Raw genomic sequence first — 23,318 nt, forward strand, 5'->3', positions numbered from 1 at the left:
TTTTTGATTTCTACGTGCACCTGCACTTCTTTCAATACGTGTACACATCGACGAGTTACATTTTGTTGGCTACACCTAATATGGATAGTTGAGAATATTTATCTAATTCGTTTATTACTGTGGTAATTGATAATACGCCGAACAAAGGTTGTACACAGGCATCAATGAAGAAGTCGTAGGAAGTGGTAGCTCGTACTTAATTTTGAGCGTCCGACATTGTTGAACGTCGACCTAAAGCAATTGTGGTGCCCGAGTGTCTTACATTCCGCCCCAGATTGTGTGCAGACGCGATGTGGCACTGCACCTGCGTCCTTCTACTTGGCAGCAGAACGCCATAAGCCACTTAGCCACCGTCATGGGTTCGAAAAATCCAGTATTTCAATGCGAAAGTACGTGGGGAACAAACTATTGTATTAGAAAATACGTGACGTCACCTTTATTGCATACTTGTAGGCCGGAGTCATTCTGAATACTGGCAATCAACATCCATGTGAGCCAATCACAGGTATTCATCCAATCCTATTTACTTATATGTGCGCCACTTGCGGTGAAATAGTCTCACAACCATCTAATTTCATTTGCGACAAAGCATAGTCATTTTCTTGAATTAATGTGCGTCATTTGGATCGCATTGTACTTTGTGTGTTTTGTTTGTGCAGTAGCATATCACAGCTTATATGCACTTCTATCTTTCGATCACGTGGCAGCGATCGACCACTGCGGAGGCGTATTGAACAAAAGGATTCGGTTGATTTCCGTACAGCACTCACGAGAAAATATTCTCACAATCGTTTCATTTGCGTCGTTAGTAATTGCGCTCCGGTGAGTATATTGTTAAGTTTATCATCGTTGAAGTAAGCGAGCGCCTTCCATGACATGCAAAGCACAGTAGTTTCTACTGCAAACCCTTTCGGCGCGTTTGAAATTACCGTCCCCACCATTGTTGTTATAGAATATGTTTATGCCATGCGAGCTCGTTCAATACTTTCCATACCCACGTTCTTCGTAAAACTCACGAAATGCCTGCAGCATGAAAACGAATAGAGATTGTGCCCCCATCCCTAATTTGAAAGCCTACGTGAACGTTTGGGCTTGCGGTTCTATACGCTCAACAACTCACTAGTCTACACTTTACCTCTTATTTTTCTTTTTTCTGCCCCTGTCACATACTTTGACAGGTAAATTTGGCAAATTAGATGCTGTTAGGCTTGATTACCCTGTTTTCTGTCTAGTTATTGCCGTCCTCGCCTACCTCATTTGTCCCATACACCCGTCATACGTATTTTGCCTTATGCAAAAAATGCAAAACTTTTGCAAAAAATCTTCTGTGGTACCAGCAAACGATCTTGTCTACCGTATTATATGCCAGTTCGCATACTCATTCACCCTTGATTACCAGATCTGCAAGTTTCCCCAGCTGGATGCTACGTGGGATGAGTAAACAAAAGATACTGAACCATTTAAGGACGAGACACATAACACTAAGACAGCATGTTTATTTTCTATATAAACGTACAAAACACATAAAGAATAAGCATGCTCAACAAAAAGAAAACAAAACATATTCTGCGGAATTCTTTTCAGGATTAGGGGCAAAACCCAAGGCAGGAAACTGGCAGTGGGATTCACCCCAAGACACCATTTGGGATTTGTACAGGCAGCTCTCATCATATGTAAACCATAGTTGTACATTTCGTTTGCTTTACATCACGTGTGTGACACCACTGCAGTCGGAGATCTGACAATGGACTGTCCCCTCCGACAGCGATTTAAAAAGAAAGCGAGTCGCGTGCTAAACTTCTCCGTCCCGTGTTTCTGCTCCAAACCAACAAATGGCACTTGCTGTCTGTCATTCAGTGCTAGCCGAAGATATTTAGCCAGAAACTTTGTACTGAATTCTGAAACTAGGAAAGAAAAAAAGTTTTTTTTTTCCGGTATCTTGCCTAGAGGCAACACTCGTCACTAAAGAAATGCAAGCACGAAATCAGTACTAAGACGCAAAGGGAGGTTGTGAAATCGCAATGAAGGCATTAGAGTTACACAAGTCTGCCAAGCACACTTTGCGTTTCGTGCTCAAAGTGAGCTTACTGCAGCTATATATTTGCTGCTACATGTCCTAGATATCACCCATCTGCAAGTACTCACACAGTGTTGGCCGGCAATGTTCTGCATCAATATTGTGGAAGCGTTCGAAGTCAAGTTTAATTTTCTGTGAATAAACCGATAACATTGCAGCACCTACAGTCGCAAGTCATTTGAAAGCGGCAGGCAGATGAGATAAATGTCGTGAAAATCCGTAGAATAAAAACAGATGAGCCACAAAAAGAGAAAATATACGAACTAAAACAAAAACTTCGACGGACGCAAATTTAAAGTGACATTTTAGAGATACCTTGTAATACTGTATTATGGTAATAACCACTGGCTAGGAAGAGGAGGAGGGGACAAAGCGGGAAAGAAGGGAGCAACCGGTGGCCAATAAATCGCTATTAGTGCGGACCCTTCTCTCAACCCTCTGAAAAGTAGATCCCGCGGTTTGAATTGAAACAGCTATAACATGACCCAACGCGCAGTTATGCAGAAGAGATTCTGCAAGTTGGATGTTAAAAAAAAGAAAAGAAGGAAGTTGCATGCGTCCCATTTACAGAGTTAGCCAAAAAATTAGTTAATACTTCAATCAACTCCAACTTAGCTTGTAAAAAAAGAGATTTTAAGGACATTTTTTGTATCCCTGAGGCGAATTAAGCGCAGTGTTAAGATAAATAATAGGCACGACAAAGTATGTGGTATAAATGTAGCGCCAAACGCAGCTGCTTTTTTTTTCTTGACAGCAGCTAGAAGTCTACAACTGAGCTCGCCACATCCATCCAGCTTTTCTGCTACGTCACCGGCGACTGTCCCCGCCGTCATGATCAAGTCTTTCGTCGTTACTGTGTTGTCACGGTCAGACCACCTCTCGCCTCAACTTCCACAATAAAGCGGAGAAAAGCAAAACACTGCGCGGCCACCGGAGAGAGAGCAAGTTTAATAATACGTAGTGAGGTTAACTACGAGTTTAGCGGCAGGTTGGGCATGCTACTCCAGGTGATGCGCGTTGAGTACCACCTGAAGTTAGAGCATAATATTAAAACGGAGACACAGCGCGTACACACCGAGTGAAAAACGAATACGAATGCACTATAAATCGAAATTGATTTAGAGTCTCATCGAACGCTGCTTCCAGTAGGCATGGAGCCACACGCGTCAATTGGGGCGCATTTCTAACTCCAGACATTGCCACGGTCTAATAGAGTCCCACAGATTAAGTGGTGCGTCCTGTGGCAGGCTTAAAGCGTTTCTCAAGCTATCTCTTGCTGTTGTAAAGTGAGTACAAATACGAATTAAGGGCTATAAGCCTTCGTCAACACCGCAGGTGGAACACCATGGCGTGCTCGACAAATAGCTTTTAAATAAATGGTGTTTTGAGCAAGCGAAATTCGCCGCCAGAGGGATTCAAACTGCGACAAACTGCGACTGAGAGCTGTGCGCGCTAACCACTTCGCTTTCGCGCATCGTTAGCGCTTCATTGTTTGTGAAATTCGTAGCGCACCACGCATACTCTGAGCGGGCTGCTGCCATAAACGCTTGCGTTTTGAAGCCGCAACCCTTAAAACGTAGCGAACGATGACGCATTTGTGCATATCGGAGGGAAGGAGTTGTTATAGGCTGTCTCTGCTGTAAGAGTCTTCTGCATTCGCAGTAAATAAGTTCCCAGCCGGAGCAATCACTGAGGTCTGCTCATTTTTACAGCGAAACTGTTAGCCTCTCGTTGGTCGGGATCTTTCTTATCGATTTCAATGGCCAAGAATTTGTGCCCATCCCGCAGGTATAGTGCAATGTGGGGCAGACCCACGCCGGAGGTGAAGCAGGCTTCAAGCACTCAGCATTGTGAAGCGAATCCTGCGTATATTCTTTGGAGCCACGCATACAATATACACAACAGCACTTGTTTCAATAAAGAACAAGCACAAAACAACAACCCTAACCACATAATTTATTATAAGGCACTCGGGATAACAATGCGAAGCACGTAGCGCTGCCCACATACCGTTTCCCGGTAAAGATTACTGTTGCGGAAAATGCCACGGCGACCACTGCTTGCGACGTGCGGAGTGACGTCACTTGCCTTTCGTACATAAAGGAACCAGCCTAGCCATTGATTTCATTGTTCTTGCAGTACCGCTATGGGCAGCCAACGCATAGTTAGGACTCCTGAGGAGCAGCGTGAATACGAGGTGCGGCTAAGGAAGAAAGGTACGGCAATACGACCAGCGTCGGCATGGTGTCAAAATTACCATTACTACCATCACTCTAAATTACCATTACTACTATTACTCTAAAGCAATAAAGCATTCCGTACTCAGCAGTTCTAGTGGTGGTTTTCAACAGTTTCGCTGGACATCGACTTCCACAGGGCCACAACGGTGAGTCAGTTTTCTATGTTCCTGCTCGTCTTGCCACATACGCGACCGATCCACGTGGTTAGGAAAACGTGTTCAGCATTGTTTTAGATTGCTTTGGCTGCGCTATAACGATGCATCATCGCTTCAGCAAATCTTGGTTAATCAGTCGCTGCCGATGTAAATGGAGGATTTAAGTGTAATCGATAAATAGATTGCCTCATTCTTGACCTCTTGACCTGGATACAGTAACAACATACTTTTATTTTAGAATCAGAATCAAAATAAGAACATTTTATTCAGTTACAAAATGTGTTACATAAATGAAGATACAGTACGAGGTCCCAGTGCATGCAGCTTCAAGGGAACCTCCGGTTAATTAGTGCATAAAACTAATAACAATATTGACAGCAGGGTAATACGAGTCAGGTGTACAAAATAGTAAATGCAGAAACTACAAGAAAACACAAAAATACAATCCAATTACATAAACACAAGTGCATATAAACGAGTTTGTGCAATATTGCTCTAACCTAGAAAAGAATAGTAGAGATTATGCTGATAGTTAACAACACAACAAAATTTATATATTATAGATTATTTACCGATGATATTTAAAGAAGTGAAAAGGACATGCAGATTATTAGTAACGCCTAGAATGTCATACAAGAAGAACTCAAAATTTAGTGAGTAAGCGTTCGTGCAAGAAAGGTGAGAAGAAAGAAATCAACCAACTATTAGAAAACGAAACAAAGAAATTCCCTTCTAAAATGAGATAACGTAGTTTGGTTTCTTTGACATGAGTCGGGAGGCCATTTAAAAATAATATGTTAGAAAAGTGCATTGTTTGTCAGCCGTAGTTGGTTCGAATTGAAGGTAAAAGCAAATCTAGTGGTATTATCGTTAAGAAGTTTGAATCCACGTAGTATATTACATGGCGAGAGCTTATTAAGAGATCGGTACAAAATAATTCCAAGATGAAATTTGTACAGTTGAGCAATCGTTAATATTGGGTAATTGCGAAGTAAGTGAGAGACCCTGAAACGAAATGTACAGAAGGTGAGAATTCTGACTGCTTGATTTTGAATGTGTTGTAATGGGGTTGTATGGGTAAGAAGTACCACCACATGTCGCAATACAGTAGGTAAAATGACTGCGAATTAAAGCGAAATAAACCGCATTGTTGGGGCAGCAAAATGTCGCCTGTCTAGCATCATTCTTATTCCATGAGCTGTTTTACGCAGCAAATTAGCGATGTGAGCGGTGTGCTTTAGATGAGAGTCCAGTATGACGCCGAAAAATGAACACTGAGTAACTGCGCAAATGGAGTGAGATTTAATGGTTAGTGCCTGTTATGTTATAGATATTTATTGAGGCTGAATGGAAAATCATGAATGTGGTTTTAGACGAGTTAATTTCGTGGGAGTTACACCAGCACCTTTCAAGTATGTTACTTAGATCAGTGTTTAGTCTAGTTGCAATGGAACCTAGGGACAAGTCAGTAGAAAGTATAGCAGTGTCATCTGCACAAGGGACTTATTCAGCATGAGTTAAATAATTAGGGCGATCATTAATAATATATAGAAAGAGCCCGAGAATCAACCCCTGGGGTACACCTTTCTGAATGGATAAGTAAATGAATAGTGTTGGATTAATATAAACAGCTTTCTGCCTGTTACATAAATAGCTTTTAAAGGGGCTTTGTGCGGCACCAACAATACCAAACGACTTAAATTTATCAAACATAATTCAGTAAGCTATGCATGGCGTCAAACGCTTTGGTTATATCGATAAATACATCCCCAGCATAGTCACTTTTATCGATGGGCTGTTTGATTTTGTCAGTAAAATATGCGAGTGCTAGGTCAGTATAGGTGCCGGCTCTAAACCCAAATTGTTTAGGTGGCAATATGCGAAATTTAGATATATATTTAGCTAACCGTCTCTCTACGCATTTTTCTGTAGCCTTACTGAAGAAGGGCAGGATGGAGATTGGTCGAAAGTTAGAAGGAATGCTTCTGTCCCTCTTTTCGTGTATTGGAATCGCTTATGCATTTTTTAATTGCTTTGGAAATGTCACTGTCCAGAATATGAAAACGATATGTGAAAGAGGAATAAATATAAGATACGCCATCATACCTATATCTGCGGAATTAATTTCATCAACACCTGCAGCGTGCCGGATACATTTACGTTATTTACTATGCTTAAGACTTCATCCAGGCCTGTAGGAAAGAGGTAAAATGATTGTGAGCAGCGCTGATAGGATTCTTGAGGAGTGACAGCATAATTAGATGCACTACTGCAAAAGAAGTCATTGAACGTGTTTCGATATCTGAGGGATTAATGAGTAAAACAACGGAATAATTCTTTCACCAATGTTCGTCTCATTGTTAATCTTATTCAAAACAGAATTTATTATCTTCCATTGCTGTTTGAAGACATCAGCATTAGAAATTTTAGATTCATTGTAGTTTCTTTTAGCTTCCTTAAATAATTTCTTAAGTGTGTTGCAGTACATGTTGTACCGTGGTTTTAACCGCGTGTTAAACGTACGGTTTTTTTTTTACTTTTTGCACAAGTTTTTCTTTTCTGTGCATACATTTCAGTAAACTGTTAGTCAGCTATGAGCTGTGATTAGCCAAGAAGTTCCTGTGACATTTTACTTCTCTCGAAGTCTCACTTATACACTGACGGATTGGTGCTGAAAACTCGTGAAATGCGATATTAGCGCCTGATTTACTTGTTATGGAGGACCATTCTATTTGAACAATCCGGTCAATTAATTCTCGTTTGTTAAGTGTTGTTTATTTTAAACGAGCGAACAACATTCGCTGAGTCATGCTGAAAGCGGAAAAAAATCAGATAATGGCCAGTAATATTTCGTTCAAGAATTCCGCAGTCATCACGTACAATAAAATTAGAAAATGTGGGTGTTAGAAGATCGAGGAATGCATGAAGTGGGTAGTGTTACAAGCCACTCATATCCATACCTCTGAGAACAGTTAGCATATTAACTGGAGTGGGGATCAGTGGCATCAAGAATGTTTATGCCGATGTCGCAGACAACCACACATTATTATTCCAAGCACAATAGCATTAAAGATAGTATTAAGTTCGGTGCAAAAGTCTGTAGTTTACAATGATGGCGTACGGTAGATGCAGCCAAGAATAACGTTTTTCGGTTGAGAAGATGAATTCAACGCTTGAGAAGATGAATTCAACGCAAATGGATTCCCAATTAGTAGCAGCAATGGCTAGATCATTCCTGAGCTCATATGCAGGAAATGATGAGATGTATATGGCTACACCCGCATGATTTCCAGATAACTTGTGACAGTGTTCGCAAACATACGACGGCAAACAAATTAATTTTTTTTCATCAGCCGATGATTGCAACTTTTCAGATAGACAACTGAAGAAAAAATGATGATCGAGTGAAAACAAACAAACATGATCTCATCAGAATGCTTTTTAAGGCTTCGAACATTGAGATAGATTCCTGACAAAGTGGGAACTGATTTTTTAAAGAAAAATGTGAAGCCATGACAGCATGTTTTCTTGGTTGCCGCAAGGAAAAGCGATGTCAACTATCGGAAAAGCCCGAGATCGGCTCCCGTCATTATACGGAAAGCTTTCACTAGTTTTCCCCGCTTTAATCTGACAAGTGGAAGTCCACAGGTACTGCCGTATCTTCTCTTTTTTGAGCGACAGTGCTCTGGCGAAAGGCCTCTCTTTTTCAGGCACCAAACGGTCATTCGCAAAGACAACATTATTTCGAGTTCCAGTGAATCGAGATCCGTCGTGTTAAGCCGCGCCGCACGCGTTTTGCTGAGGAACTCTTGCTTCGTTTCGCGCGAGCACAGCCGTGCAACGATATTCTCATGGTCGCCAGCCTTGGTTTGTAGACGACGAACAATGCCAATGTCCCAGTCGTCGACAACGCAGTTTACCCTTGTATATAGCTATCGCTTTCACGATGACATTACAGCACTCCCCTTGTGTGCACTGAATTAGAGATTAGATTATGGGGTTTTACGTGCCAAAACCACTTTCTGATTATGAGGCACGCCGTAGTGGAGGACTCCGGAAATTTCGACCATCTGGGGTTCTTTAACGTAGACCTAAATCTAAGTACACGGGTGTTTTCGCATTTCGCCCCCATCGAAATGCGGCCGCCGTGGCCGGGATTCGATCCCGCGACCTCGTGCTCAGCAGCCTAACACCATAGCCACTGAGCAACCGCGGCGGGTATGCACTGAATTCCCCTCAGTTCAACATTGTGGAATTGTGAGTAATGGTCCAACACAGCTACGCGCGTTGTTACGGCTTTGTTAGCCGTGAAAAAAGTGGCATTTTCCGCCCTGAGCTCTTCCGCGAGAGTGGTTAGCGCGTCCAAGCCCAAGACTAAGCTCTCAACCTGGGACTTCAGCGCTGTAAAACTGTGACCAGATGCTTCCAATTTCGCTTAATACCTTTATGCAAATTTGCTTGCGAGTTCATAAAATCATTTCGCAAACCAGTCTTCGAGCTTCGCGGCTCGTTTAGCAAGATCCGCCGTCGTAGGCATTGTTACAGGTTGGTAGAAACAGTGTACAGTTCGTCATTAGCAGCAGCAGTTAAAGCGAACCACAACAGCACGGTTTTCACGGGGACAAGCTGGGAGAAACGACACAGACGAGCGCTGACTTGCAACTGAAGTTTATTGCTTGAGATTGCAACATCAAACATGAGAATCAATTCGCCTCTTGTAAAGAGGGAGTTGTCTACGCCATTCCGTTGTCATGTGGCAGGCTTTATGTCGGTCAAACGGGGTCAAAGCCTTAATGAACGGCTGAAGGAGCTCAACAACAATGTGCATAATACAGTAAAAAAAAATTAAATTATGGGGTTTTACGTGCCAAAACCACTTTCTGATTATGAGGCACGCCGTAGTGGAGGACTCCGGAAATTTCGACCACCTGGGGTTCTTTAACGTGCACCTAAATCTAAGTACACGGGTGTTTTCGCATTTCGCCCCCATCGAAATGCGGCCGCCGTGGCCGGGATTCGATCCCGCGACCTCGTGCTCAGCAGCCTAACACCATAGCCACTGAGCAACCACGGCGGGTCATAATACAGTAAAAGGGCATCTTGGGGCATTCCCTGTAGAGACTGCGACAGCAGGGCTTGCCATCCTTACTTCGCTCGAACACAAATTTTAAGTAAGCATAGTAACCAACTAACGCGTGAAAACATCGAAGCACATCGCCTGGTCAAAAGACGCATGCGACAGTAGCTTCTCCTTATCGATTACGCTCAAAGAACTGGCATTTTTAGCGGGGGGGGGGGGGGGGGGGGATATGATGATTGCAGTTATCTCCTTTGTTCAGTGCAGCATGTATGATTGATTGTGAATATATGTACGGTTCTTTTTTTTTCTGTTGGTTGGAGCTGTTATATATACTTTGTTCCAAGCAATAAACTTCAGTTGCAAGTCAGCGCGCGTCCGTGTCGTTTCTCCCAGCTTGTCCCCATGAAAACCACGCTGTTCTGCTTCCTATATGTCTTACCTACTCGCCAAAACGTCTGTTTTAACTACATTCAACATAAGGAAACGGTCACCAATCTGTTAAGTCAAGAACGGCACCTGCCCGAGCTGCCGCATCTACTGCTGCTAAGTGGAGCCGGATAATTGCCGGCGAGACATTCAAAATGATAGACGGTACACATTTTTTCAAGCGTAAATTAGATAAAAGGTTTATGCTGGGCGAAGAACTGGGTTATTAGATAAAAGGTTTATGCTGGGTGAAGAACTGGGTTGTGCCACGTAAGCTTTCTTTCGGAAATTTTAAGGTTAAGAAAATACTGTAATATAATCAACGGAGGTACCTAGAGAGAATATGTAGATTATACAAAGTGGTACCTTGTGGCCCTGCCGTAATTATTGGCTCCGTAAGAAGTATGTGAACTGGGCAATATATGCTATAGTGGAATTGTGCCGTGATTGTGGCTCAGTGTTCGTATCGTCTCTTGTTGAATAAACTTTTTCTAAACACACATAGTTGAAGTAGAACGTAGTAAATATGTGGCTTCTCATATATTAACGTTATTGACAACGTTATCTAAAAGTTTCTAAGCATGTAGTAAGCATAATGTAAGTAAAAAAATTAAATTATGGTGTTTAACCTGCCAAAACCACTTTCTGATTATGAGGCATGCCGTAGTGGAGGAATGCGGAAATTTCGACCACCTGGGGTTTAGGAGCACTGGTTTCGACCATCCGTGCACCTAAATGTAAGTACACGGGTGTTTTCGCATTTCACCCCCATCGAAATGCGGCCGCCGTGGCCGGGATTCGACACCGCGACATCGTGCTCAGAAGCCTAACACCATAGCCACTGAGCAACCACGGCGGGCTCATAATGTAAGTAAATATAGTAAGGAAAGTAAGTAGTATGCATAATGGTACAGTTGAGGTAGGACGTAGTGAATATGTGGGTTTAGATACTTTAACGTTATTGACAGGCACAGAACAGTGTTATGTAATAGTTTGTAAGGAAGTAGTAAAACACGCTAATTGATACAAACTGTTATGGGTTGTATGTTTAGTAATCCATAACCATATGTAGCTGATTCTCTTTCACAGTGAAGCTGTTACACTCTCGTTGGTCGATATAGACCGATCCCGGAAGTAGGGCAATACCGGACCGACCCGCGGCAGAGCTGAAGCAGGCTTCTACCAGTCATAAAAGTGGCGCGAAAAGTGCATACATTTTTTGGAGTCACGCATACAACGTAAAGAACAGCATTCGTTTCAATAAAGAACAAGCGCGCAAGCGTCTTAACGCGCTCACTAACCCGCGAGAAATTCATAAGTACAAAACAAACATCCGAACCACATAACTGATAATAAGGCCCTCCTGACAACAATGCGAAGCACGTAATGCTCCCCGCATATGTTTCCTTCTAAATATTACTGTTGCCTAAGCTGCCGCGGCGATGACAGTTTGCGAAGTAGGGAGAGACGTCACTAGCCTTTCGTATATGAGGAAATCAGCCTAGCAGCTGATTTCATTGTTGTTGCAGCACCGCTATGGGTAGGCAATCTATAGTTAGGACTCCCGAGGAGCAGCGTGACTATGAGGAACGGCAAAGGGATAAAGAAGCGGCAAGACGACCAGCGGCAGCGTGTTGTCAAATTTACCATTACTACCATTACTATAGATTACCAATACTATGTCGTGGTTGACACACGCAGCCTCCAGGAAGTCAGACCGTAGAATGGCATGTCTTTATTGAACGCCAAAGCAACCGGACAGCAGCCCGGTTGACGGTAAACGACTGTAGGGTCAGATTACAAGACGCCGCCTCAGAGCAGTAGCAGCTGCTTATAAACACCTCTGTGGGCAAGGGTGATGGCTGATAAGCCCGGTACAAAAAAAAACCATACGTGGTGTTATCACAGGCCGTCACTTATATAATATATACTACCATTACTCTAGAGCAATACCGCATTGCATAACCCACTGAGCAGTTGTAGTGGTGGTTTTCAACAGCGTCGCTGGACATCCGCTTTCACAGGGCCGGGATGGCGAGTCCATCGTTTTTCACTTTCGACTAACAAGTACGTCATCATGCTTACTCATAGCGGTGAACTTCTTCGTATGCACGCCAACTCAAAGAACGCGCAAGCGCGGGAAAACGGTACCAGGCTGTGAGAAGAAAAATTCCAAGATACACAAGCACTACCACCTATGTATTGTGCCGTACCAAAGTGAAGCTTCCTGAACCAAGGCCACTACTGGTCCTGGTGTTATACATATACACACTGACTCTGTGTCTTGGTCAAAGCGGTACACTTTGCAGGCCCAGGCGCTATACTATATCTTCTACGGGCCAGACCACGTTACTTGATTAGTGTCACTGTTCTCTTATAGGCGCTTCCTTAGTAAGTTACATCAGCCGGGGAAATGTCTCTGTGCCAGTTAAAAATTAAAAGCAACATTGCGCAGCACGGATGAGTTGGCTTTCAGCTACGTGGTACTTCCGCGTTTAAACTTCCTCTAGGAGGTGACACGAAGTCTTAACTACGAGCCTCGGCGTGCGTTTACGGTGCAGCCGGAAGGTTACATAAATAAAGCGGTACTTGCTTGTGTACCTGCAACCAAAGAGAATGCTATGTTTAAAGTGCAAACACCAGGGTTGCACCGTGATCGGAAAGCTGTGAAAGGAGCTCGGGGAAGTGGGCTTTAAAGCATAGACGCTTAGCCAATTACGAACGCAGACATTTAACCCGTGTAACACGCAAAACTTTTTGTATCTGTGAAGATTTGCAGAAGCTAATAGATTGATTTAAGGTATAAAGTGGGGGCTAGTTGGTTCGACTAGCTTTAGATATTTATAGCGCTGGTAACACTAAAGCACACAAAATGAGGAACGCTGAACATCAATTGGTTCTACTAATAGGAAGGCAGTATCGTCCAGGGAGTAATAGTAAAAGAAAATTTGAAACAAAAAAATAACAACTCATGGCGCAAGAGGATTGCGCAGCCTTTCAATAAGGTAGCCGTTCTCAGAGCTATAGAAGCGGGCTAGCGCAGTTTCCACTTTTCTTTAGAGTATGGAAGGCTGTGAAGTGACCAAATTCCTTTGCATCTGCGTCTGCATAGGACGTTCGCCATCTGCTGTGGCTTTCCCCAGGGACAAAAGGCACTCGAGACAAATTGCTTAGAGCCGCCAACAGACCATCTCAAAGGCTACGAACAATTAATTACGGACAATAAGTTCCATAAACCACTTATGCAACTTCTTCACGAAGAAGGACAGCACGCATTCATTTTTAGCATAACATACAGTATGGAAAACCGTGCGATAAAAAGCGGAAGCGAAGGCTGCAAATATTGTTCTGCTCTATTGCGGATCATCATCATCATCATCATAATCATCAACATATAAGTCTACTGTTGAATGAAGTACTCATTATATCTGAGCTCTCAAAAAGCGAGCGCGCATCCGTTTTTGAGAGCATTATGTATTTCTGTTAATTAAGTTTAAGTGTGCAATGCCCAGCAATTCAAGCGTGATAATCGGTATACCGCATGGCGGCCGCTGTTTCTTGCGCTGAACGATCGCCTGGGGGGCCAAATGTAGTTACAACGCGTCACAAAGGCCCAGGATTTAATCGTATACCCCGACGCATTGGCTCGGTTTCGCCAGTGTTCAAAGGTGGCACATCAAGCGCCGGAAGCCATGCGCTCCGAGTACGGCGTTCCAATCGCTGGGCCACTCCATGTAACTACATCCAAACTCCTGTTCTGTTGTAACAGCTTCTGCACAACTGTCGCTCCAGGTGGTATAGCCTCTCAGCCATTGCTGCAATGTGTCCTCCCTAAGTGCGAAGATACACATGTGAGTAAAGTAATAAATCAATCAATTAATCAAGCAAAGGTAAAAAAAGAAGGACGAGAATTTTGCAACTGACGTGAACTGCAACTGAATTTTGCAAGGCACGGCGCTTCTCCGGCGGCTAAGAGCACGAACTCGCTCCCATTTCCACGTGGCGCTGAACACGTTCCAATATTTAAGATTGCAATATGACCTAAACGGAGTGGTCTCTACCCGCCATGGTGTTTTCCGAACGTTACCTCAGCCTCAGTGTACCCCAGCTTCCAGCAATACGCACCATTGCAACTGCCGAAGCAGAGTTTCTTGTACTGGACCACATGAGCACAGCGCATCGAAGCCACGTACAAGTGTGGGCACAAACAGACAGCTGTGCAGCGGCATTCTGCATACCCTCCCTTGATGTGCCATGGTCTGCCACCTGGATTGCGTAGTTTCGTCTGCAATAGTAGAAAGCGCCGCAATTACCGCGGCTTTGCGAAAACCATGGGCCTATTCTGCACCACATGTCGTGGTGCTGATGGACTCAAGTCAACTCAGCGTTACAATGATTACACCGCGTGCCCTACCTCGAGAGAAACTTGCAAGGCAATCTCTGGCCCCCTTGAAATTTTGAATGAGCAAGAGACTTAACAGAAAATTTCAATGGGTCCCATCCCACGTAGGAATGGAAGGAAACGAAAAATCCGACGCTCTTGCACGCCTAGCACTGACATGTGTCCGAAAAGTAAGAGCGCCAAACATTTTTCAGAACTCTAAGGAAGCAATCCGCAATCACTTTAAGGGGATCCATGGACATAGTCGCGATGAAGCGACACTGGTATACCGCATCAAAACTGACTCCGCGTACACCCCCGCTTGGTTGTTCAAGACTGGACCATGGGCTTCTCCGCTCTGTGCCTTCTGTGGTGATATCGGCGACACTGAACATTTCATTCCGCTATGCCCTCAATTCGACACAAAAAGAAAAGCGATAGTCGACAGCCTGCAAAAGAGGGGTCTCACAGGGACGTTTGAAGACGCCGTTATCCCCGGAGGGCCCGTGGCAATCAGGGAGAGTGCAACGACTGCTGATTGCCTTCCTGCGAGGCGCCTGGCTTATGGACACTTGGTGACGCACTCCCGATCTTCAACTCATAGGAGGCTCAGGCGGAACAACTGCGGGCTATGTGTGCCAGGCTATATATAACCCCGCCTGCTGCAACACCACCGCCCCCACCATCACTGCCACCACCGAATACCAATACAATGGAAAAATAGGGTACAAAACACTACAATAGCTGTATGCAAATCTCATTTTCAGAATGCCAAAAATTTCCCAGAACCAGTCCGCAAAGCACGTGTGTGACGCTGTTTTCATTCAAGTTTAAACACTGGAAGAAAGTGCGGACACAACGGCCAGCCGAGCTTTCGAGACGCCGCGTGGAGCCATGTCATTGCTTGCAGAACTACGCGATGAGGAAACGCGATGATGCCCTGAGTGGAAAAAATTAATTAGCCCGGTTTTTTTTTAAAGACATCGAAAAGATATAACGGGGGAATAACGTGCGTGGGAGAATTGATTGAAATGTGGTAGGATTTGCTTCGGCAAATACTTTTTTTTTAAAGAGAGGAAGTGGATGAGGACATGGATAGTGGGAGCTCAGTTGCGAGCTACAGGCGCATTTATCTTTGCAAATAACCGTGAGCGATTACTCTGCTCGAGCACCACGATTCTGCAATATGAGACGTTAAGCGCTGTCCAAACAAAAAGCCATATGTGCGTGTTCGGAACAGCTACCTAAATCTGATCACTACGTTTTCAGAGAGAAATTGAACGAAGGGGACGAGATAGGAACCAAGCGAGAAAATTATGCATTCGCGTTGGCGTAGTGCGAGAGGCTTTCTTGTCGACGGCACCGACAAAATCAGCGTGCGGCCATCGTTCGACCGAATCCTACGTGATCGGCCATCGAACCGACAGCGCCACAGCCGCAGCGCACACCCTTGTATAGTTAGTTAAATGGGGTTTAATGCTGCAAAAGCGGCTAAGGCTATGCTGCGCCAAACACGAGGTGTTTTAAAATCTAGTTTATGAAGGAAAAGGCTGTGTTAATAATCTATACTTTGTGTAAAAATCCAGTGTCGTCTAGAAATTTACGGACGCCACATAATAGGACTAGCGGATCATCACCTAAAATTAGAGCAGGGTGTAAAGGTATGTAGTTGATATAATTGTGCAAAAGAGTAGTTGATATAATTTGTGCAGAAGTGCTCGTCTGTGTGCTTCAACATGCGCACATGTCAGTAATATGTGCATAACTGTTAGCGGTTCTTCACATTTCTCACATGTTGGTGTGTCTTCTTTCGTAAGTAAATAATTGTGTGTGAGGTGTGTGTGCCCAATGCGTAGTCGGGATAAAACTACTTCGATGAACCACTCGAGATGATAACGTGACTTCCACTAGCCAACTATGGGTTTTGTGAAATGTAGCTTGTTGTCGGCACAACGGTCCCATTCGCGTTGCCATTTTGCCGTTAAGGCTTTTCTAATGGCATGGATGCTATCTCTGTGTGAAAGTGTTGTGTTTGTTATATCTTTGTACGCTGCCATCGATGCACATCTATCAGCTGCTTTGTTACCCGGTATCCCAACATGGCTTGGAACCCAGCAGAAACGAATTGACCTCCCGTATATGTTAAGCGCCACCATGTTTAAAATGTCTCCTGTGAGGGGTTCACACTCAGATTTCAGCTGTAGAGCCTTCAGTGTGCTTAAAGAGTCAATGTATATGAGTGCATTTTTGTGTTTATTCGTGATATTCTTTTAAGCAACAACCCATATAGCTTAATCTTCGGCCGTGAAAACAGAGGCGTGTTGTGGCAATCGAATACTAGTTTCCCAATTTTCCGTTACGGCCCCCACACCCACGTGATCTTTTGTTTTAGAGCCATCAGTGCAATATTGCATGTTATGTTGATATTTGTCCTGAAGTACACGGAATTCTTGTATAATATGTTCGTGTGGGATGTCTCTTTTCTTTAGATGTGTTAACGTCCAATCACATAACCGTGCGAAATCGTACCACGGCGGCAACCGTTGTGTTTTTTTGGCAACCTAGAGGACTTCGTGACGAATTTCATAATCCCGACAGTATTGCTCATACCGCAGGACAAGTGGCCTAAACATGTTCGGTTTATTTGGATAGTGTAAACGTGAGTTCCATTGTGTGAGGATGTTGTAGCATATGTGTTGAGGTGATGACTGAATTCTGAGTACGTAAGAAAAAGTGAGTAATGCCCTGCGCTACTGTAAGGAGGGTTCATTACACTCGACATATAAACTTTGAATAGGTGAAGTTCTGTAGGCACCACTTGCCAGTCGCCGTCCAAGGTTATGTACTGTATGAAGTCGTTGGATGTAGGACTGTCTGGCTGAGCCGTAGACCACGGAGCCGTAATCTAAAAGGCTACGCACAAGAGACGGGTAAACACGTAAAATACACGTTTGGTCGAAACGCCAGTGCTTATGAGACAGAACTTTAAGGATATTTAGAGCTTTGTTTGCTTTATACTTTAGTGCTTTTATGTGAGTTAGGAAGTTAAAGGGACACTAAAGTGAAAAGTGATTTCTTCTGCATCAGTAAATCACCGTACTACAACACCAAAAACACCACTCTTACAACGATAAGACGTTTGGTAAGCCAGAAAAAGCGCAAGAACCAAATACGGGTGGCGACGCCTACGTACGTTCCCGCACCTGGGGGCTTTGACGTCATGAATTTCGATGGCATCTTCTAGGGCCTACTAATTATATATAGCGGTACAGATTGACTACATTGTGTTCTAAAGGAACCAAATATTAAACATGCCAAGTTTCGGGAACCTTTATTCAGCCAACGCGGCCCAAATGCGAAAACAAACTTTGGAATCCCTGACGTCACGCTGACGTACCGGCGCTGGCGTTTCGGCGCGAAATTCAAATACTGATACTTGTACCTTCATTTTCTCATCTAATATTCAAACTATTTTCTTGAAATGACTGCCTGCAGGGTTCTCAAACAATGCTTTATTAGTCTAAACTGATTTATTGTTTCCCTTTAGTGTCCCTTTAAGCTTGGTGTCAAAGGTTACTCCTAAAAACTGATGATCTTGCTTCACCGGCAGTATGGTGTCATTCAATTTTAGAATTGGATCGCTGTGTAGCCCTCGTTTCTGAGAAAACAAAACATTAACTGTTTTCTATGCGGAAAAACAGAAATCATTTTTGTTAGCCCATTGTGCAAGTTGTGTGTTATTGTGAGTTGAAGCTGCCTTTCACAGGCTGACAAATTTGAGGCGTGGCAAGCCACTTGGAGATCGTCTACGTATAAAGAGTGCATGAGAGACGACGGTATAATCTTATTAACTGAGTTCATTTTTACTAAAAAGAGTGTCGTGCTAAGAACACAGCCTTGTGGAACACCGTTTTCCTGTTTAAGTGTATCAGATTGTACCGAGCCCAGACGTACCTGAAATGTTCTACTAGACATAAAATCAGCTAGGCCGTTCAGCATTTTACCCCGGATGCCGAGGACAGCCAGGTCTCTTAAAATTCCATATCTCCATGTGGTATCATAGGCTTTTTCTAAATCGAAGAAAGCTGCAAGACAGTGTTGTTTGTGTAAAAATCCATATTGAATTTCATGTTCTAGACGGACAAAATGGTTAGTAGTTGAACAACCCTTTTTTATATCCACACTGGTGGGGGTCAGTAAGGTTTCTTGATTCTAAAATAAATGAGTCTTATATTGATAATGCTTTCATATGATTTTGCCAAACAGCTTGTGAGGGCAATAGGTCGGTAGATGCTTGCGGATGTTGGGGATTTACCGGCTTTTAGAAATGGAACCACTATGACCTTTTTCCACTCTTCCGGCAGTATACCAAATCCCCAGATTAAGTTAAAAAATTTAAGGAGAATGTCTACAGATGCTTGAGATAGATGAGCCAGCATGGTGTAGCGAATACAGTCATGACCTGGCGCTGTGTTTGTCCCTGCAGAAAGAACTCTGTTTATTTCTTTTTGTGTGAGGGGAGAATCGTACGGTTCATTTGACGCGCCAGTAGTGGGCAGCTTCTGTTTTCAGCAGACTGTTTGTACTTTAGAACTTCCTTTGTATATTGAAATGAACTGGATACAACACAAAAATGTTCTCCAAGTATATCTGCCTGTTCTCGTATTGTTGTTTGCGTGTCTGGACTTTTAAGTAACGGTATTGTGTAAGATGAGTAATCTCCCTGAAACTTTCCAACCTGTTCCCACATGCGTTTAGATGCGACTGAACTGCTTATGGAAGACACGTATTTCTTCCACGATTATTTTTCTGCCTGCCTTTTGATAAATCGTGCCTTGGCTTTGGCCTGTTTAAAGCATCAAAGGTTGGTATAGGTGGGGTGTCTTCGCAACATACCCCAGGCCCTATTTTGATGCTTTTTTGTTTCTGTGCATTCGGGAGTTCACCAGGGGAAATTTTTTTTGCGCACAAGGCTGGGTGTTTGAAGTATTGCCTTTTCTGCAGCTGAGATTAAAACCGTAGTGAACTTCTCATTAATTTCATTTACGCTGAGTTTATTTAAAAAGATTTCTTCGAGTTTAGCATGTTTCATAAAAAGCGGCCAGTCGGCAAGATTCCAGCGACGTGACTTAGAGTTCATGGTAGGTAACGTGGATGATAGCTTGATAAATACCGGCAAATGATCACTTCCACGTGAAGTGTCGAGCACTTCCCACTTGAACCGATTGCACCTCAAATGGCATTGATCTCCTGTGAGGAGGCAATATAGCTTGGAGCCGGAAGCTGGGGCTTCGTTCGCCCCATTTAATAAACACAAAACAAATAAATGCCTTGGAAACTCCTTCCCTCGCAGAAGCAAGCTTAAGCGCAAGTCACAAAACACCTGCAGTGTGGCTGACAGATTTATAGCAGCACACGCTGTATACGGACGGAGCCACTAAGCCTAAACTATCCAAAGTGAAGTTCCTCGGTAACCGAGAAAACTCGCCTTACGCTCTATTTCTGTGCAGCGCGAAGCTGGAAACACACTGGCAACGGGATACATACACACACGAGTAGTGCATTTCTGTGTGCTTCTGTGTACACGCTTTCTGTGTACTTCGCGCCGTAGACAAATATTGCGAAGCGACATGGTTCAACTTGCCGAGCAACCAGTCCTTAGGAAGACTTGAAAAACCGGTGAACTGAGAAATCCGCAAAGTGCGCAAAAATCGTAAAACTCCACCAGCTGAAAAGCATAGCGGCTATACAATCTGCATGCAGCCCTCGAGGGGTGTGATGGTGCAGTACCTGAGTAACTGGATTTATTCTCTTCCCATGTGCATAGACGCCGTAATTCTTAAAGCTTCTTCTCGAGGGTGCTTGGAAGAAAAAGTAAATAAAAAACTCCCGCTTCAGTGAAGGAAGACGTGAATCACGAAAAGCACCGACGACGAAGTGAGCGTAAATATTTACTGGCGGGAAGATTACTCTTGACGGAGTCCACTTCTGCGGTAGCTTACCTGTTGACGGGCGTGACAGCCACTTTACGTGCACGAGTCCTCGCTTTGCTAACGCTGGACGCTGTCTCGGACGAGAATGTCAGTACGAAGACACGAGGCATGACAAAAGCTGACAGTACGCCCATTGTTCCGAAAGCCCAAGCGTGCGCGCGGGAAAGCTAAGCTTGGAGTTTATATGGCCGTCTTACCATTGACCTTTTCGGAGAGTGTTTTGAGCTGCGTGTGGGTGGTTTAGTGAGAAATTGAGGTAAACGCTGCGCGATGAAGGCAAACACGTTCGTGGGCGCGGAGAAGGGTGCTTGGGAAGACCGCGGAAACGCAGGGCGAGTCTGAAATTTACACTAGGGAGCTTGCCGGCCCTCATGACATAGTATGTCAAGAAAGAACTTACTGTAGTCCTTTTTCACTAGTCATGGGTCTGCAAGGAAGCAGTAACAAGCAAAGAATAAACAAGGAAGGTGAAAATTAAATAGGAATAAAGGTACTGTTGTGTTCTGTGTTTTCTCTATGAGAAAACATATTTGTTTCCTAGGGCTATATTTGGTATTTAACTAGCCTTTATTGACTAAAGGTCACTTGCGTCGCCTGGAGTGCTCAGCAGGTTCAAAGATGTTGCGTCAGCTGCCGGTGCTGCATATTACACGTGTAAACTAAAGTCCCGTAAAAGGCCTTTGACTTCGCCATTCCTAGAGAGGAGTGCGCAGAGCAAACAGCTGAACGCGAAAGGTTAGGCTGAGGTCAGCCTCGCGGGAAGAAAAAACGTTCGCCAACGATTACGACGCTCCATAATGCGAAATTTAAGCGCAGCTGTATATGTGTTTCCATATCGCCATAGATTGGCTGGCGCGGACAATGTCTCATGCGGCACGTTGCAAACGAAGCGATGTGTGGCACGACTGCTTCGCTAATCAGGAAATCGCGAGAGGCGGCACGTGGGTGACGCGTGGGCGTGATTCACAATCGCCGCCGCAGACGGACCTCCGCTCATGCAGCGCTTTATTTCCGAACAGACGACGCGCGCTACGCTGTCGCCATATAGTAACCAACGTCACCGCAATGTCGGTAAAGTCAGTCTTGCGCGGCACTACGCTTGTCTTCTCACGCTTTCGCCATACCCTCCTCCTCCGCTTTCCTCCTCGGGCACTTTTCGCTATCGCAGTCTTTCACCTCCTGCGGCGCTGCGCGTTCGCTTTCCTTCGCTGTGTTCGTTCACTCGTTTACGAGGGACAACGCCGACACTCGCCACCGGCACGAGCATTTATGGTGCTAGTTACTTGAAACAAAAATGACTTAACGTCCCTCACAGCCCTAGGCTAGGACATCCTGTCGGTGAGAATGCAGATAAGCGATAAGTCGAGGAATTGAGTTAAGATAAGTTACAACCACGGGCCGGGGCCTGAGTGACTTAGCGTGCGTCACATGCATCTGAGACGCTTTAATTACACTTTCCACTACCTCTGCAGGTTCTCACATTAGAGGCTGCGGTGAACGGTGCTGCATGCAGTTGCTTAGTTGTTTACAAGAGCTTCTAGGTGGGTTCTGAATTGATTCGCGTGCTGCTTTTCTTTTGCATATTGAGTGCTATTGTTTAAGCGTGTTAACGAAACGTGCTATATTGCGGGACCATTTTTTGTTTGTCACATCGTGTTATCATCCTTTGCTCATTGGACAAGTTTCCGGAGAAACGAGCTGCACAAAAGCTGGACACACTTTTTAATGCCCTTACAATAAATCACCCACTCAGAACATCTTAAGATGGTGTACTTGCGTGCAACTTTTGAAGACAACGCCAGACGCAACAACCCATGCGGTTGTATGGTTTCCCCGCCCCCACACTTGTATGAATTGGAAATACTCTATTCAAGGCACTGTATTTTAAGAGCTTCTCTTAGTGTTCCAGCATTTCAAGAAGTGGCGTTCTTGGAAACAGTGTTTATATAGTCGATAATGTAAATACTATTTGGTGGCATTTCGTATTTTTTTAAATAGTTCTTTTTTTTCAATAGGAGTGCACTGGTTCAAGGAGCAGAAATGCGTTGTCCTGTTAAGTAGGAATGACTCCTGAAATGTACTGGCCTTTCACAAGCCATCATAACGCCATGCCTTTCCTTCCTCCCTTCTCTCTCTCTCTCTCTCTCTCTCTCTCTCTCTCTCTCGTAACATCATCACGTGCCCCAAAAAGGCACGCCATCTTTCATTTTCATTATGGCTGTGTATGCGACTGTGTTGTCATGACAACATCGGGTGAAGTAGCTAGTTTTGCTGTGCAGCTGATTTAGCTTATTCTAAAAAAAAAATTTTTTTTGAAGCGCACAGTACACAAACGTACATAAAGCACTCTCGGCGACTTTGGCTACAGCCAATATACTCTGCACCAAATGAAATGAAGGAACAAGGTCGGCACCAAGACGGCTTTTCTTTCCCCAACACGACGGCGGTAAACAGTGAAAGTGCACCTGTGGAAGAACTACGCACTTACGTTGAGTGCGGCAGTGGCGACCTAGATCTCACTCAGATATTGAAGTACGTCAATATTCTCTCTCAGTGCTTATTTTTTTCTGAAGCACATTTCTGCGCCATCGAGTGCATCCGTGGAGCGAGTTTACACCGTCGACGGCGATATACTCAAAAAGAAGATGCTGTCTAACACAAATCATGAAAAGCAGTTCTCTCGGGTGATGAACAAAAGTTTTGGTAATTCTGCTCCTTGCTTTGTTTCACAATATAAATAGTTTCAATGTAATCGGATTTTGTTTTTCCTTGCGCGAAGTTCAATATTGTAGAATTATTTTAAAAACAACTATCAGCCCAAGCACTCCGTACAGATTGTTAACCAGCGAAGCTGAAGCATGCGGCCCCGGTGTTTATCACTGGGTAAATCACGACGGTTCATTAAAATATTTACACGCCGTGGTTGCTCAGTAGCTATGGTGTTAGGCTGCTGAGCACGAGGTCGC

The 23,318-nt window shown here is 44.1% G+C and overlaps 2 protein-coding genes across 9 annotated transcripts in view; both read right to left on the bottom strand.

Moving 5' to 3' along the window:
- Nucleotides 1–23,318, bottom strand: part of LOC139056301 (uncharacterized) — a 447,952-nt gene that overhangs the window by 402,358 nt on the left and 22,276 nt on the right. The window contains exons 2-3 of one of the 8 annotated variants that reach the window (XR_011512263.1): nt 14,104–14,263; nt 10,951–13,809 (exon numbers count right to left, since the gene is read on the bottom strand). The exons of the other annotated variants lie outside the window; for them this stretch is intronic. The gene's annotated coding sequence lies outside the window, so the exon portion shown is untranslated. Of the gene's footprint in view, nt 1–10,950; nt 13,810–14,103; nt 14,264–23,318 lie in introns of those variants that run through there. 8 annotated transcript variants of the gene reach the window in all.
- The window catches only part of LOC139056461 (uncharacterized), a 60,442-nt gene that overhangs the window by 28,187 nt on the left and 8,937 nt on the right, over nt 1–23,318 (bottom strand). The gene's annotated exons all lie outside the window — the stretch shown is intronic.

This window comes from Dermacentor albipictus, chromosome 2 (genome assembly GCF_038994185.2).
Source record: "Dermacentor albipictus isolate Rhodes 1998 colony chromosome 2, USDA_Dalb.pri_finalv2, whole genome shotgun sequence".
Lineage (NCBI taxonomy): Eukaryota > Metazoa > Arthropoda > Arachnida > Ixodida > Ixodidae > Dermacentor > Dermacentor albipictus.